At 40.2% G+C, this 18,958-nt stretch overlaps 1 long non-coding RNA gene across 1 annotated transcript; it reads left to right on the top strand.

Annotated features, from left to right (window-relative positions):
• The first annotated feature begins 878 nt into the window (after window positions 1-878).
• On the top strand, window positions 879-6,898 carry LOC120406126. Its single transcript, XR_005599104.1, has 3 exons — window positions 879-932; window positions 4,449-4,503; window positions 6,840-6,898. It is a non-coding gene; the product is annotated as an uncharacterized LOC120406126 (long non-coding RNA).
• Window positions 6,899-18,958: the final 12,060 nt, after the last annotated feature.

Below are 18,958 nucleotides of genomic sequence, written 5' to 3'. Positions count from 1 at the left end.
TCACAGGCCTGAGGTCAATGGTCTTTCCATAGCTTTTATCTTACTGCCATGTTACAAGGAAATTAACACTCCTGGGGCTGATCTGAGGATTTAAGTTTTGTCAGGAAGCAGGGCCTGAAGTGGCAACAGGACTTGCAGCAGTACGTTGGGCAACCTAATGAGTGCAGTTGGTCTGTAGTAGGCTGCCTGATTGGCTGCACCACCTGACTGGTTGGCAGAGTCAGCCTATCAGCTCTTACGCCCAGCCACAGCATCTATTCAAAATATTTGGCCATGGCTGTGCTAATTCTGCTCTGCTTCATTTCCTCCAGGTAATCTGGGTGTGCTCTTTGGCTCTAGTGCCTGGCCTCTGACTGTGGCTCTGATTTCTTCTCCAACTATGGGGCATGCCTGTCCACTTCCCAGTCACTGACAATATGTTTGTTGTATGGTTCATTTTATTTTTAAAAGTTAAAGGTTTCTATCTTAAGGATTCTTCAGAATTAAGGCTCGTTGTCTAATTTGGCCTTTATTTCTCCCGTCTCATTTATTGCGCAACGCATCAAAAAATGATGTTCTTTCTCTGGATGATGTCAGTGTGCCTATGTAAAATGTTATTGACACTCTTTAAATCTCTCTATTGCTTTATTAGAGGGAAAGGGGTTGAAAACTTGTTGAGGTGGTGGTAGACCTACATTCCTTGTTTCCAATACATATTTTTTTAAATGAAGGGGAATATTATCATTACTTAAAACTGAGACTCCATATAACTGTATTTGAAGTGCCTAATCATTCAGGGGCATCAATAAATCCCACGTATCCACATGCTCTATTCTCTCATTTTGTTATTTTGAGGTGCAATGGCAAGACAGAGTATGCATCTCATGGACAGTATAGAAGACAAATGAGGACAGAGTCCTGCACATTAAATGACCAGTCAGTGTAATTTAGAAGTTAGATCTGATATATATTTCAAATTATAATATTTCTGACCCTACTACTGAAAGTTATATTTGTTTTTTATTTAAATGTCATGGCTATCTGGCTTATCTTGTATTTATAATGACACTGAAATTCTTGCTTCCCACATTATTTTTTTTTCTTGAAGTAACAACTAAATTTTCTATCAGCTGTTTCCCTTCCCCTATATCCACTCTGTTCAAATTACCATATGTACAAAATTCAGCTGTGAGATTTCTGACTGGCCCTGGGTCCTGGGAACATACCACCCTTGTTTTGATTTCTCTGAATTAGCTTCCTGGACAATTTCCTGTCAAACATCATGAGACTTGTCCTTGTATATGTGAGTGATCTTCTCTTTTCACTGCACTTAAACTTTCTCTGCCTAGTTAGCTGAAGCCTATTCATTGAGCCTTTATGTGGGTAAACGCAAACAAGCCTTCCTCTACTACGCATGTACCAGGTTCTTGGAACTGGACCCACGGACATATTCCAGGTTAATACTCAGAACGTAAACATAAAGGGGTGTGTGTCTTTTTTTTTTATTATTATTTTTTTATTTTCTAACATAGCATGTCCTGGCATCTTAGAAGTTACTTTTATATTATTTATTAAAATCTCAGCTCTATGAACTTTGTTACGTATAGATAACATAAAACCAAATTGCAGGAAGGAAGCATGGCCTAGTGGTTAAACCACAAGAGAGGGCTAATACTACTCTGCCCTGACTTGATGTGTGACTGAGGACAAGTTAAAATTTTTCCAAAAGTGGAAATTAATTTTGAGTAAGTGTGTAGGGTGTCAAGATTATTTGGGCCTGATTTTCAAAGTTACTGAACACCGCGGCTTCCATGGACATCAGGTCTCAGGTTGAACATTGAAAGCCAGCAGCTGCTTTTGAAATGTTTGACCACAGGAGTTTTGTGAGGCTTTATTCTAGAAACAGGCATGGACCAAAATTCTGAATCTGAAGATCTAGATCCACATTTCCCATTTGATACCTACAGTCCCCAAATCCAAATTTTGCACCTCACAATGATCTCTAAATTTTGTAAAGCTATTTTAAGTCACTGGATGGAAGGCACTTATATAAGCCCACTGAAATTTATGCGTGTGTTTCCACTCTTTTTCGGTGGGCTATGGATAAGGTTCCAAATCTGAAATATAGATTTATGCCAAGTTTTACTCCTGCATGTACTGGTGTAGATCTGTAGAAATGCCATCGATTTATACCAGTGCAACTCAGAGTTGTATTTGGCTCATTATTATATGTTCAGTTTCATGGACAGTGGTATTGATATCCTCAATATCCAGTTACCAATGCAATTAAAAATTCTACTAGGCCATGGTTAAAAATATAAATTCAAATGGAAACAGTAACTGGTCACAAATTGCAATTAAAAATGGAAATAAGTATATTTTGCTTTTGAAATGTCCTAACTCAAGCTAGATAAAGTGGAAATAAGGGGCCTGATCCAAAGTCCATTGAATCAAAAGGAGAATTTTAGAACACCAATCAACTAAACCTCACTTGCCTCCGCATCCCAACCACTCCCCTCCAACTTTCCAAATACAACAGAAATCACTGCTAGTCTGTTCAACCACTTAGTATTATCGGTTACCTTATTCTTTGCTGCTTCATATCGTTTTCTATAATTTGTTAAACCTGCTTGTTGTCCCATTGTAAGCCATTTGGGGCAGGCCGAACCTCTTATTGCAGTGGTCCCCAAACTTTTTACCTTGTGTTTCCCCCCCACTTACCCCTGTCTGCATCGTCTTCCCCTTCCCCCGCCCCCCACTCCTCACCCCAGCCAGGGCTGGGAGCAGGACTGTGGCTCTGGCGGCTGAGGCTGGGGCAACAGCTTGATTGGTCAGGTTGAGTAGTATCTTACTACTGAAGCAATTTCGAAATTAGTATGACTAAGATAATACTCTTTTTGTGCAGAATATCAGGGCCATAGACAAGACTAGTACTATATGGTACAGCCCTGATATTGCAAACCCACTGCTTGTGCTTACTAAACACAGAATTAAGTGGGACTCTGCACTACAAACGTACATCGGTATTATAATGTTGCTCAGGAGTGTGAAAAATCCACACCCCTGAGCAATGTACTTTTGTCAACACCAGGGGTTAGGTTGGTATGAGGGCTTCTCCCATTGACATAGTGACCACCTCTTGGGGAGGTGTATTAACTACACCCACGGGAGAAACTCTCCTGTTGGCATAGTAGTGTCACTGAAATGCTACAGCAATGCAGCTGTACTGGTACAGCACTGTACATGTAGACATGCCCTCTCATAGCTGAAGTTAAACATGTGATTAAGTGGTTGTAGGATGAAGGGCTAGGTATCTTTCTAACCTCTGTGTTCCTATAATTCATTAACTAGGAATATTAAAAGCAACAGCAACTTTTACATAGTCAAATGTGAGCAGGATTTACAAGAAGCAATTTTCCAGTGAACCACTTCTGTTACTATTCAGTACAAACACTGCCATTACTATAGTGTGTGAAATATCAGAGAGCTGGATGATGACTTAACACATGTGGAGCTAGTTAAACATCATCTCATAAAAATCCAAAGTGCTGCAGTCTGGGGGCACTTGCAGTTTTGTAATAAGCTGGAGTTCCGTGTGAAATTCTACTTTGTGGTTTTAATCATTGCAGCTTCTCACAGAAATCAATCAGTACAACTCTCCCATATACCATGTGTTCTCCTGCATGCATTGGTGTAAGGCCAAAACTTTGAACTAAACCTTTCTGTGTTTTTTATATTCAGATGTCCTTAACGGAATTAAACATATAATATTGGGTCTGGTCAAATGTCCGGCATCTACAGAGCGTTCTGTACCCATAGGTATTGGATCTCAAAACTCTTGTTTATTCTCCTGTCACCGATATCCCTTTATAGGAGATGTATCTTAATGGATCATTCCTTGAGGTTAAAAAGTAAATAGATTTTTACATGGGAGATGCATATGGATATTGAAAGGGAGTGGTACAACTAGAGTCGTTGTGTGGTGATTTTTTTTTTTAAAGCTTATCAGAGAAGCCAGCCCACTTTTATGGCTGCTACTTGGCTTGGTTGGTTAAAGGACAATGTGTCATTGCTATGAAGTCAGCAACTACAATAACAAAATCTGTTTCTCTTTCATAAGGAACTCTTAGACACAGTTTCAGTGTGCAAAAGGCAAAAATACCCAAATAATTTTACAGAGAGCTTCCAATGTACTCAAGTTTGTACTGTAAACCTTATAGAGAAAAGATGGGTTAGGAAATGCCTTTTTATTGGACCACCTATTGGTGAGAGAGAAGTTTTTGAGCTTACACAGAGCTCTTCTTCAGGTCTGGGAAACCTTATGTTATTTCCACAGAAATACTGCATGAATAGATGTCCTTGCAATTCTCTCTGCTGAGAATCAGAGATTTTTATTCCCTGTGGAAAGGGAAGGATATTTATGTATTTGAAAAGTTAATTCAAGGAAGATTTATATTTTTTCTCTCTAGTTCCTGATATTTTACTTTCCATTGGGTAGAAGTGAGGGCTGTTGTACTGAAAATGGTAAGTTGTGGCTCAAAAGACATTATCAGCCAATTTGTTTAAAGGTAGACTACAGGCATCTAAGTCATACCCAATCTCACACTCAAATACTAGTGGGCATATGTGCATACAGAAGCTAACTGCACATCTAACTACCTGTCTGCTCTATTACCTGATCTGCATTTTCAAATGCCCATTTGCACTTGTAGGACCTTTGGGTGCAATGAATATGGTAAGTTTAGCAGATGCTGTTTAGGAGGACTAGTGCTTTTGGGTGGATTGGATATACAGTAAGACATTGTCAAATGCAAAATCAGAACCTGCTACCACACCCTTAATTCGTTTGTAAGTCACAATTTTCATATAGAAATGTAAGATGTGTGAGCATGTTAAATGGGCATCATGTTTTGTGGGTTCTATTTACATATAATCTAGATCTGGTTGAATAATCACGAAAGGGTTTGTTCAATCAATACTGATATTTATTTTAATTTATGTCCGTATTGCATTATTTTCATGAACAAAATCTCTGAATAATTTGACAAATTTCATGACTTTTTCAAATAAAATAAGTTATTTTTATTTGCCCAGTTTTTGTGCCAGACTTTGAAAACACAGCCTTATTATTATTATTATTTATTTATTATTTTATTTTATTATAATTATTATCTAAGTTTGTATTCAGTGTATGTTTTTTCCTTTGACACTGTGTGGCTGTGTGTATCACCTGCTGTGTGACTATATTTCAAGCATGAGAACCCTCCATATTTAGTCTATTGATCGTTATTTTTGTCTGTGATAAATCCAAGTTATTTTTGTAAAAAGAAATAGTCTCACTGCAAGAGGATCACACTCTGCAGCATTAGAAATGGGATCTAATCAGGAGCACACATTTAAACACATACTTAACTATAATTGCTGAGGGAATACGCTGAACATACTCAGAGACTCTATCATTGTCTAGCACTTTGGCTGAGTTTTAAATTGGCTGATGTAAGGGTGTAATGAGTCGTCTGTGAAGCTGAATTACAGTAAAGCATCCCTTATGACATCTGCTGCAGTTGAATAGGTTGGCCTATAGCAAAATCAAGCTCTATGACCTATTGTGTGGAATGAAAAGCAAGAGACACTTTTTTTTTTCTTCAGCTAGCCTTAAGGAACAATGACTATATAAATCTGAGTGTCTTGTTACCTTTCGTTTTCTATTAACAAAATGGTATATGTGGATTTAGTCGCTGAACTGACAGCCCTTGAGTCTGAAGAATGAAATCCTCTATATTATCCAAAGCAGATATAGCCAAGGCAACAGCAATGACATTTTCTTGCACTGCTCCAAGTATATGTGTGTGTTCTGAAATGGAGGGACAACCTTTAGTAGTAAGAGGGGTAGTTCAGCATCCCTGCTCTTTAACTGTTTGATCCCATGCCATTGTTGTCAAATGGGGTTGGATTGGGCCTGTAAGCTTTGCCCAGTCTGCTGAGACTTCCAACAATAAGTGCCAATTCTGAGTTCTTCAGCGTGTTTCTTTTAACTAATGGCCAAACTCTGCTCCGCTGGAGGCAAGTTTCCAGTGAGGTCAGTCTGAGGGGAGGACTTGCATCCAATGGCCCTAACAGCTTTCTACATATCTTATCTGAGAATGCTGTAGTGCTCTGACAATGTGTGCACTGATGGGGCAAAAATATTTTTGAAGTTAAATCAAAGTTCAACAGCTTCTTTTAGAATAGCAGGTATAAGGCAGACTGATTAGCCTTCCATGCTGTGACAAGAAAAGGGGCTTAGAAAGGCTGGGTTGCTACTGACATGCAGTAAGCAGAAAAAGTCTTGTAGTGTCTAGCTGCATCTACATTAACAAGCTTTATAGCTACAGTTCACAGTGCAGCTCCAATGTTAGTAAAGGTAAAAGCTGTACTGTAGACAGAGCTCAGGTGTTACTACTTAAACCAACTCAGACAACCTTAATCTGCTGTATGGTGGAAAAAGCATGTGAGACCTATCTACACTACAGAGCTTTCTCCACTTCTACCTTTGATAGAGGGTGGAATTATAGCTACAAAGTGTGCAAGTGTAGATGAGGCCATTAATAAACATGACTAATCCCATCAGACTCTGATACTGCCACTGCTGCTTGACTAGTGAGAGATCTTTGAAGCTGACAGTTTTTTCTTTGCTGCTGCCAACATAAAAATACTAAAAACAAACAGATCAGCAGCAAGATCTGTGTATTCAGTAAAATAAAAAATGAGCAAATGTGGTAAGAGCTAATATTCCATCTGGTGTCGGGGGCGGGGGGAGGGATTTAATCTTGTGGTTAATGTCAATTCCAAAAGTAATTCTCATGTTTTGTTTTTACTAGATGTTGTAGTATAAAGAGAGTGTATGGCACATGATGACATAATCCCAGATGAAAAAGGTAAACAATTGTCAAACAGTTATTGACATTGAACCTCAATTCGGAGGTCAGTGAGTTTTTTGCCTTAAGAAAAACCCCACAAGTTTGGGCTAATTCAAACTGAATCCAGCCCATATCTTTGCCCCTCCTTTAAAATGAAGAGGGTTTTTGTCTATTTTTTTTGTTCCATCCTTTCCCATCCCCCACTCCCAATATACTTCCATCTCTTTACTTCCTGGATATAGATGGGTCCAGAATTGAAAGTGCTGAAATAGTCAGTCTGAGAGGCTGATCTCATATTTCCAGCCACCTGAGCAAAAACTGGAAGTTACAACAATAATTTACACTCCTCTTGTACTTACTGTCAGATGATGTGCTAGTGATTAACAAGCATTAATGAATTAAGAGGCAGGATGGCCTTGTGGTTTAGGCCCTAGATTGTGACTCAACTGAGGTGAGTTCTCTTCCTGACTCTGCTACAGACTTCCTGTGTGACTGTGGGCAAATCAGTTCATCACTTTCTGTGCCCTCTCTGGTGAATGGGGATAATATTTCTGTACCTCACAGGGACATTTTGAGGACAAATTCATTAATGTTCACAAAGTGCTCAAAGTGTGGTAAGGAAGGCTGTATACGTATCTAGACTGGATAGCTAAATTATAAGTATTACCACACTTCGTAAGTGTGGAAACAGATGCCTAGAGAGGGTAAGTGACTTGCTCAATGTCACAAAGCAAGTTTATGGCAGTGCTGGAAATACATCCCTGGTGTCTGACTCTTAGTCCCAGGCTGTAACTGCTGGATCATGTTTCTCCTGCTGAAGTGCTTGTGAAAGAGCCTGTTTTCTGGAGGCTTGAGCCTGATTTTGTGTAGCAAACTGATTCAGATAAACATCAGGAACTTCAAGGTTCTTTACCAAACCAAGCTTTTAAACATTCTGGGTTTTGTCCATCACTACTGAAAGTGTTCCTTGCTGAATTGCAACAGCGAAGTCTCTTCCCCTGGTGACTAGGGTTATTCATCATAGGAAACCATGTCTCTACTGCCTAAACATTTTTGCAGCTTTAATGAAATTGTGCTTCTTTTGAAGGAGGAGGGGAAATAGTCCAAGGCAAAGCTGAACATTTTCTCATACTTGAACAATATTTTTATAAAATAGGGGCTGGATTTGAAATGTAGTTAAAGTATATTGAGGCTATTGGAATGGACACTGCTATAGGAACCCATCAGTCAAGCGTGATTTTAATTTACTGTAAGAACATCAGCCTGTGATATGTCTGTTCATTTTATTTTCCTTTTTATTTTTTCCTTTTTGTTTTAATAAACTTTCATAAAAACTTTAGTTGAAACAGAATGTTCCTGGTAGGTCCAAGACTGTAATTCATAGTAAATAAAACAATGGGCTATTGTTCTGGTGTACTAAATGAGCAGAAAACATGTAAGGGAATGTTAAATGTGGTTCTGAGAACTGGAACATAAAATTTGTATGACCTCATGACTGATAGGTCTCTATTCCTACTGGGATTGTGTGTCTGACTGGGAAGCCATGATAGCTCCTCTAAGGTTTGGCCAGAAGCCCGGGAGCAAAACCAAAACTTTGTTTCATATTGTATTCATTCAGAGATCATCAAAACTTACATTTTAAGATGAGAACATCAGCAGCAAATAGGTGTGCAGCTAGAGAATTCATAGTTCTGCTTTATCATACACCTATCTAAATAAAAATGAACTATTCCTTTTTCCTCTGGGGACAAGTCCTCATTGTAGTAAGTTTTTAGTTGAAAATTTTTGAATGGATCAGGAAATGCAGTTTTGTTGAAATTGAAACGTTTCTCAGGAGTGTATGGATCTGAACTACATTTTCAATGGAAAAAAGTCTAATTGTTTGGAATGATTTAATTCTGAAAATGTTCAAACACTTCATTTGAATATTGAAACTCTTTAAAATAAAAGTCAAAGTATTAACTTGAATACAGCTCATATTATTGTGAGGTGGATGTAATAGAGCAGTTAGTGCATTTGGGGGCACCTGGAGGGTGGGCCAGGCTCAGCTGAAGATTAAGTTTATCTGGGGGAGAAGATGGGTTGTGAGCATGAAGGGAGCAAGCCCAGATGAGAAGGAAATGGTACAAAGGGGCAAAGGAAGAACTCCGCAGTCCCTCTCTGGTTCTTAGAGTGGAGGAAAAGCCTAGATGGAGGCAGACATATGGTAAACCTAGGGGAAAGAACCTGAAGGAAGGCCAAGATAGAAGAAGTCCAGGGAGGCAGCAAGGAGTCTGAAGGAGCAGACCATAACTGCTTGCCACAGGGTCCCTGGACTGGAACCCAGAGAAGAGGAGGGCTTAGGTTTCCCTACCGGTCTACCAGGAGAGGTGGAGTGGAAACACCTTGGCACAAGGAGAATTACTGAGTTTGGAGCCTGGTCTCCTGTGAGAAAGCCCTGGGTTCCCACAAGAGCAGGAGGACAACTCTGCAGAGCCTGGGAAAGGGTGAAATTATGTTTATTTTATTTGGCCTTTGTTCACCCTGAAGGGCAAGAGTAGGGAACTAAATGTAACCTAGCTACAGGGCCAAATCACAAAAAGGGGCAGACCACCACAAAGCTGCACTGGTTGTTAGCAGGGGGGTGCCAGAGGAGGAGAGATGGCTATGCCACCCCCAGGGAGGAGGTGTCTGTGTGTGTCTGTGTGCCAGTGGTGAGTCTACTTCTCTACAGTGATCGTTAATATTTTATTGTTTTGACACTATTAAAATGTTTCAGAATTTTTGTTCCACAGGAAACTTCAAAACTTGGCTTTTTGTTCCAATTTGGTACAAGTGGGTACTGCCCCCATGCTGCTCCTCCTCTCCCCACCCCCAAAATTGGAATTTCTCATATTGCTGGTCAGAAACCAGAATCTCTCTTCCAGCTGTAGTATCCAGGCTGAGCAACTGGGATGGGCAGATTCACAGGAGGCCAGAATTAGAGCAATCCACCCACCTACACAATCTGCTGTGTAGCTGCACCACAGAAGTTACTTCTGTCCAATGACTCTGTGCTCTTGTACACCCCCCAAGAAGTGTTGAGATGGACAACTGGACACTCCATACAGTAATGCAATCTCCTTGGCTTGGCCTTGCCTCCACCCACCCACCCACCTTTGTGCAAACTGCAGACATGCCACGTACCAAGCCTTCCAAACCCAGCCCCAGTTGTACAGCAAATCTCATCTGGTTCTGCTAACACTGGAGATCCTCTGGAGGCAGGAGTCAGCATTTTTCCCCTTTAAATCATAAAAGTTAGAATTAAACTAACAGGCAACAACTAAGATGTCTGTGTGTCAGCATAGTTAGCATGGGACCTGACATTTGTGAGTGCAGCAAGACTTAGAAGGATCCTTCTCCAAGCCTACCCACACCCCATCCAAAGACTTTCTTATCACAGTGTTGTATGGAGCCTGTTCCCTGTGGGGAACATGAGCTATTACTTTCTCAAAGACCATTGGAATTTAAGGGCTTCAAAAATGTGCTGGCCATGTACGAAGATCCATTTTGTAAAATGCCTCTTATTTCTATTTTCAGTGGTCAGCACCGTCCTGCATAAACTGTTGAGAAAACACACCTTGACAAATCCCACAGCCTGAATGGTTACCCAGGATAATTTAACCCTTTAGTTCAATGAGCTGCCTCAATAGCCCATTGTGAACTACCCAATGATCAAAAGGTTCCCCTACTCTCAGAGGACTGGAAATGCTTTGCTCGCACAGAGCCAGCTCTCAGCTAGTTCTGGGCAAAATTTTTCGTCGAACTTTTTTCAGCAAAAATGTAGATTTGGCAACACCAAAAACATTTCATGAATTTGTGTAGGTTTTGCTGAATTGTTCACATTGGAGAAAACAAACTTTTTTTTTAGCATTCCAGAAACAAAACATTCAGATTTTTTTTCAGTTCAAAATCACTTTTCATGTAGAAATTTCCTTCAATTTTATTAAGAAGAAATAAACTCCAAAATGGTTGAAACTGAAACAAAATACCTCATTTTTGTGTTAAATAAAACATTTTGTTTGATCCAGAATACTTTTTCTGACTCTCCAGTTAGCCAAAAACTTAATTCTGGGTTTGACACAACTTGTTTTTATTATTTTTTTATTTTTTCAGAATTGCCACTGAGGTGAAAAATCTGTTACTCAGATAGCTCCTCTGCCAGCTGGCTCTGTAGCTTTTCCCATACTTATCTCACATCACCTTTTAGGCCTGCCCCTTCAGAGTCCCCACTCTGTGTGATGCAACTTCAGCTATCTGTGCTCGTCTGGCACAACTACAGCTCTGGTCTTCACAACTACAGCTGCTCAGTGCAAGCTGCCTAGGTGGCCAGCCCTCCTCCCGGGTTATCCTGCTATCTATTCTGCTCGTCTTGCTCCCTGCACACAGTCTGTTCCTCCCAGCTTGCCATCCTAACTCCCTCCTTCTCCTACTTCTCCTTGAGCTGCAACTTTTTATCTCCCATCCCTTCAACTCCTGAAAAATATTCAGGAAAGAAGGGTTAAAATAAATCTTCTCCTCCGTCACCTGCCATCTGTTTAGAGTTGTAGCCGAAGCAGAAGGGATTATTTCTTTACAAATGGGTTTGTGGCAAGTACAAAACTGCTTTGCTCTACAGACTCATTATCACTCATTTAATCTTTCGTTTTTTTTGTTTTTACTATTCAAACCATCTGTGCCTCTGATTTTATCAATTTATTTTACTTCACTATGCTTTTTTCCAGATTGTTCCCTTCCGTCCTGCACTGGATAAAGTGTCTAAAAACCCCATTGGTTTGGACATGGTGCACCTTATCGAATACCAACTTCAGTTTGGAGATGAAAGGGTGTTGAGGGCAAATGTTTAACCCAAGTGCAGCCTAAGGCTGGATAAAGGTTTTTAAAAATATTAATATAATGAATTTATGGTTTTGAAATGTTAAAACTTGGCACTAAAGCTACTTTAAAATAAGGCCTAGATTATCCCTGGCACTTGCATGACTCCTTAGGGAGGGAGGAAGAATATGAAAAGAGCTTTCCCTATCTTGAAGATCCTGTGATCTCTCCACACCCCTCTTTCCGAGGTTTCCACAGAGGGGAGGGGCAGAGGAGTTGGGTCCAAGGACCTTCCCTGGCCTGTGGAGCTGGCTGGGCATATCAGGGAAGCAGAGCATACCTCCTGTGAGATAATCTCTTCCCAAACTCCAGCTGTGCCACAGAGCTCCACACTACCCCAAATGCAGACCATGTTATAATCTGGCCCTAAATCAAGCTCTGTCCACTAAATCCCCCTAAACTTGCAACAAGGACTGAGTCTTTGGCTGGATGAGTGGCTTGTTTGTGTTCAGCAGCAACACAAAATCAGCTTTCCATTGCTAAGTTCTGCAGAAGGATGTGATCCAGGACAATGCCAGCATTTTGGGATGGGCCGGTAAAGCTATTCTTCATCCCATCTTCATCCCAGGCTTCCCATCAAATTTAACTAACTTCTGTCCAACTGTACACCACTACACACAGGACCAGGCTTAGGAAAAGGTCAGTAAGACAATTCCTTGGGCCCCTCACAAAATTAACTGACTTTTATATAAAAGTTAAGGGATCTTCAGGGTGCCACCCATCTCCTCTGTGTCAGAAGTGTCTACTGCTCTTTGGGTCTGTGAATAACTGCCAACAGTTGCACTCTTTTATTTTCAAGGGATAATTCACCAAATCAACAAGGTTTCTAGAACTGTTAAGGTTTTATTCCCCCTCAGGATTTTATGGCCATTCTAGTGCACCTAGCACAATGTTGGTAGTACAGAACAGTAACAATGAACAACAGAACCTAAAATGCTTGGTGTATCTTAACCACAGAATCCAGAGTAGCCAGAAATATTTATATAATTACTGGTCAAAGTTGCCATACATGCTGGGACTCTTTTTCTGGTCTCTTCTCCATAGGCAGTTAAGGTTGAAAATGTGATTGTCCCATCTTTTGGGGAGCTGGTTAATTCTCCTTTGCTCTCAGTTTAATGAAGTATTGTTGCTGCTTCAATTGTCTTAAAGCATTTCTCCACATGCTGTTTGTTTTTGAACTACTTGTCCTTAGGCTTCCCATTTTTACTCCCTTTGGCTTGTAAGTGTATCTGGCAATCAGCTGGCTAATATGTTTAGTATGAACTTGCTTTAATATAAATCAAAATACCAGACTGAGTCAGAACTGAGACTATAATTTATTTCTACTGCAAGCTAAAAGTCTAATAGATCAGTGAGTCCTCAACCTTTCCAGACTACTGTACCCCTTTCAAGATTTGGATTTGTCTTGCATAGCCCAAGTTTCACCTTACTTAAAAACTACTTGCTTACAAAATCAGACAGAAAAAAGACAAATGTGTCACAGCATACACTATTTCTGAACATTACTTATGTTTTCATTTTATCTGTATGAAATTTTAGTTTGTACTGACTTCGCTAGTGATTTTATGTAGCTTGTTGTAAAACTAAGCAAATATCTAGATGAGTAGATGTACCCCCTGGAAGATCTGTGTACCCCCAGGGATACATGTCTCCCTGTTTGAGAACCACTGCTGTAGATAATGTCCATCTGGTTTGAAATCTACATCCAATGACACAGCCCAGCATTGCTGATGCTACTGCTGTTCAGTGCTTGCTGAATTCATCAATGTTTTGTTGCTGGTTCCGTGTGTGTGTGACTTGTTTTGATTAAGTTCATGGTGAAAAAACTATATATTCTCCCCCAGCAGTGATACAAGACAGTAACAATGTTATTTATATCTAGCACAATTGTCTTGAAAGGCAGGTAACCTAGTGATTTAGAGCTTTGTCAATGTGCATGTGCACTGTTTGTGAAAATATGTTTATGCCTTCAAATATATCATCCCTAAAGATAAAATTTTGGAAATAAGAGTCAAGATGATCTCTCCTTGCTGTGTCTTCTAGTACTTCTCTTGCTGCTTGAGATTCTGCAAGAGTTAGAAAGTGATCATCTTGAAAAGTAACAGACTTCATTGACAATGGGAATTAAGTCAATCATGAAATAAAGTGCTGACACATTTACCTGGCTTGATCTCATTAAGAATAATCCTTCCATCAGTTCACAGCTCAGTTTGCACAGTGTGTTCTTAATGGGTGATAGTGAGTACTGTCTTTAGTGCTCTGCATGGACTGGCATCCCAGCATGCATGATAGATGCCTTTGAAATAAGTCATTGTTGCCTCAAACTATCAATAAGAGCTTGACAGAGCTGTAATCTTTTGGAACCTAAGTAGTAAAATTTGACTAGAGATTTCGAAATAAACTCAAACTTTGAAGTAAATCTTCTCTGGGATCCAGAAAAACAAGATCTAGCAAAAAGAGCTGTAATTTGTGGTTGGTGTCGCCCAATCCCACGAGGAATAGTCTATCTAAACTTAGACTTCACTCCAGTTGAGCTACTACTGTTCCCTATGACACCATCCAAAGTCAGGTCACCCTGTTTTTGACTTTTTTTTTTCCTCTTTGATTCCCCACAACTCCAGATGCTATTTTTATTCCTCAGCTATCCTAGCTTCCAAGACTGCTAGGTCATGTAACTCTTCTGCTAGGTGCTAATGGCAGCAACAAGGGCTGAAAGCAATGGGTCTAGTGGTCCTTTTCTCAAATAAATAAAATTATGGCTTAAGCCCCCTATCCACAGCTGTACTTCTGCTTCTACCTTTGGACAATTAAATGTACTCTCCCTCATTAGCTCTGCAAGTGCGCTTGAGTCCTTGGGAATAGGGAACTACACATACCTTTAGTTTTCTCCAAATAAGACAAAATAAACTCAGATATATTTTGCACATTGACTGGGTTTTGCTCACTTATTGTGTCACAAGTATGGTCAACCCCATAGTCTGAAGTATAATTGGCTTGTTGAACTGCTGAAGTCTTGTTCAAGGCAGTTCCCACCCATCTAAAACCCTACTCACTGGTCCCATTAGAGTCTGGGGCTTTTCTCTGCCTGGCTGTCACTGTCCAGAGAAGTTGGCACCGTCATGTTTGTGACACAGAGGCCCATTGGTGTCAACTGGCAAATAGTTCACTCCTCTGTGTCAGCAACTCGTATCAGCCCTGACAAACTCACTATCCTCAACATGTTGCTCTCATGGTATTTATCCAAAATGTGTCTTGTAAGATATCTAATAAAAGATTGTATCATACTGATTTTCAAAATTGTTGCAAGATGTAGGTACCACTCCATGTAAAGAGGTGTGTGTGTGTGTATGTATACTGGAAATATGTTCTTAAAAAGTCTGTATTAAGGTAGAGTTGACAAACCAGTTTCTTCCAGATAGGAGATAAGATGTGTGTATCTTTCTTTGACATGTGAATTAAGTCAACACCCTGGAAGCTCCATTTGCACATGAAGTTTACAGGAAAAACAGGTTGACCTGAGGGGTAGGGGATGTGAAACCAACAGAGGGAAGCATACCAGTGAATAAGCAATGGGGAAGACGAGTCTTAACTGGGAGTGCCCCAATCAAAATTGGCATTTCAAAGGCTTACTAGAAGGAAGGAAAAAGTACGAACCCCTTTTCTTATCCTTCACTGAGGAAGCAAAAAGGACAGTGCTTTCTGTATTTATGAAAGTTGGATCCTGGCCACGTGGCTAGTGATGCTGGGAGGTTGTTTTAGGTGCGAAATTGCGTTAGAGAAGGATTTTAGCCTGTTAGAGTCAAGTTTAGACTCTAAGAATTGTGTGAGATCTGTTGTTTTACATGTAACCTGTGATTATCTTTGCACACTCTCCCTCTCTTTTTAATCTGAACTTTTGTTAAACTTGTATCTGTTTTCACTATAAACAGATTATAGGGATGTGCCAGTCCATTGGAATGGATACTCTGCGGAATGAAACAAGCTTGTGTATGTTGTATGCCCTTGGGAATAGTGAACCTATTAATTACTGTTAGTGCCCAGTGATGGGCTGGATACTGCAGTGGGGAGGTTGGCAGAGGGGGCTCTGGGGTTGGTGTGTAGCTGTCACTAGCCTCCACAGAGAGGATGACTTCTGTGGAGACCTGGACATCTGTGCTTGTCTGTGGCCACAAGCTGTTGGTTTTAGGGAGCTACAGCAGGCAGCAGGGAAAAAGTGCGTCATGCTAAGTGCAGTTCTCCCATGGGGGCAGGGAGGGGGCATCACAAGATTCTACTCAGATGTGCTGCTACCTGACACAGTTTTGTGACATCAGTTCTGTTGCCACTGGTCTGCACAGGGCCTGTTGTAAATTCGACACTGCTTTGCTACCTCTGGTCTGATTGTGCCCTTGCTTTGACGTCTACTGGTCTGGCTCTGTTGCAAAGCCTGCTCTGTGCTGTGGCCACCAGTTCAGCTTAGTCCAGTCCTGCAGAACCATTCCAGGTGGGGAAATCTGAGCAACACAGGACCCTTGGACAGAGTCCGTGATTCCTGGGACAGATCCTGTTCTCTATAACAGAGCCCTCTGCCCTCCCTTGTGGAACTTCAGTCCTGTTCCTACACCAGAGTCTACTACCTGGCTGGATGACTCACTCACTCCAGGGCCTACCTTGCACACTTCCTATGCCTGTTCATGAGTATAGTTACAGGAACAAGCTAGTGTCACTTATACACAGAACATACACAAATTCCAACTAAAGCAACAACACACTGTATGAACTATGCATCAGCAACATTATAATGAATGTAAATGAGGCTAACCAGAGCTGGCTTTTCCTCTAGAGAGGGAGCTGAGAGTTCCAAGTCTCTAAGCCTAATATCTAGGGCTGACATCACGAAACACTTTCCAGTCCTCTACAAATTTAATGTAATCTGATTCTTGCTCAAGTAACTAAGCACGGTAACAAACTCCCCGAAGACTTCTGTCAGCCCCTGATCTCACTTTTTGTCAACGCTGAACTAGAGACAGTATTGGTTCAAAGAATACAACAGACTTTAGTGACACTATTCATTTGGTTAAAGTTTAGGCACCCTGCTGAATCAGGACCAGACAGCAGACAATCTGAGGGTAAAGATTTTGCAATAACAAATCGCTAACAACAACTAAGACATTAAAAAAAATTCTTTTGCCACCTTTGTTCTCACCCTACTCTATTATCGTACTCCCCCACGTACCTTCATCTCATATTTCCCTCCCGCTTATCCTCTGCAAACTAGCCCAGGGTTGAGCTTTGCGTGCTGGCAAGTCATGAACTAACACAACAGAATCCTTATTTCCAAGACTGTATTGTACATTCAGAAAAGGTGAATCATTGCTTCCTGCACCTGCATCAGCATGTTATTTGCCAAATATTTCCCTTTGTTCACCAACTGATTTTCTAAGCAGTGTTTGAGTTGGGCAGTAAATTGGGTAAGCATCTGTAAAGCACACATGAAACCACAAAGGAGGTCACTGATCACAAGTAAAAAAGATACAAAGGATGAAGCATTTCTCTCTGACAAGTGGCTAATTGGGATAGGGCAGGTCAGTTCTCTTTCTGTAGCGCATGGCATGCATACAGAGCCACAGAGCCATGAACAACTTCATCCTATTTTTTTTTATTACTATTGGTTAATTCTTTGTTTTTTTTATTGGGTTCCTACCATTTTTTTTGGAACTGTTGCTCCTAAACACCTGCTGGATTAATTGAACTGCTGAAGTATGGGTTTTTTTTTTCATAATATTTTTTCTAAGCAACATTTTCCCCTGTGCTTTTTTTTTTATATAAACTTTTTTTAAAACCTTCTAACTTGTGTCTTTTGGCAGGACTTGAAGTGTAAATTGTGATGCTCATCACTAACAGAAATTCCCTGGATTGTCCTCGACAAAAACAGCAGCTGATTTTTAACAGAGAAAAACAAGAGCCTATTACTGAAATATGATAAATTATGATAGATATCCTGCTCCCACTACAGTCAATGGCAAATGTCCTCCAGTGGGAGTAGATTCAGGTTCTGTATATGTTAGGAGGCTAAGAAAGTCTGATGACAGTCTGGTCTCTGCCCTGTTTTTCTTTCAATAATCTTACCAGGTAAATGGGTTTTGATTACTCCCACCCCCCTTTTTTTTTAAAGTTGACCAGACATAAAGTGACATTCCTACAAACTCTAGATAATGAGTGCCTAAACCATATTCCACTGCATAGGAGCCCACTCCTACAATACACTGAGGTTGATGGGAGCTCCAGAACTAGTTATCTCCCAGGCATTGTTCAACACCTGAGTGAGGTGCCAGTAAAGAACCTGTTTTAGCATTGAAAAAGTCATCTTCAGTAATAGCACTAGAATCAATATATTTGGCACTTTTTCTGTGGATTTTCTGTATGAATTCTTGGCCTTTTCAAATTCAGATTGGATTGGCAAAATTAAAAAATAATTAGCATATGTTGGTTTCTTCATGGCCTATATGAAATGAGCTGGTGGTCCCAGTCAAATTCCTAAATGGACACAATAGCACAGACTCTCCACCACAAATGACAAAAAACAGCACAGGGATCAAAGACTACATGGGTATTATATTTTTTGTCTGCTCTTGTTCAAGTTATTTAAATTGATACTTGCTCACCTAATTTTTGGTGCATATCTGAAATGAGATCAGAGAAGAACATGAAAAGTGCACACTTCTGGTTGGTGTAGTCTCTCTTCCAAAATACTCTTTTTTTATAATTTCATTTATTTTCACTTTTTTCACTGCCTATTGTTGGATCTAGGTGCTTTGATATATTAAACAACCAACTTTTCATAAAAAAAGTTGTCTATTTAAGAAATGCTTGCAAAATTTTTTACCCGTTACCAGTTTGTTTAATGTAATAATGTGGAAAACCATTTCTATTATTGCACATAGAGGATGAAGTTACATTCAGGGCTTTGTTGTACTAGCTGCTGTACAGACAGAGTTAGACACTGTTCTTGTCTGGAAGAGCAATCCAAAGACTACTTACTATATGTACATAAATGTTTGTGTGGATACTTGTTTGCAGGATTAGCCCACAGGCTATTGAGGAAAAAATCCACCTTCTCTGAATTCACACTTTAATGCAAACCAAACCATTAATAATCAATCTGTTTGTGGGTTATTGAGAGACTGCAGACCCCCATAACAACACTA

This window comes from Mauremys reevesii, linkage group 5 (assembly GCF_016161935.1).
Source record: "Mauremys reevesii isolate NIE-2019 linkage group 5, ASM1616193v1, whole genome shotgun sequence".
Taxonomy (NCBI): Eukaryota; Metazoa; Chordata; order Testudines; family Geoemydidae; genus Mauremys; species Mauremys reevesii.
Note: the sequence above shows the minus strand (reverse complement) of the source record. Positions and strands in the feature narration are given on the sequence as shown.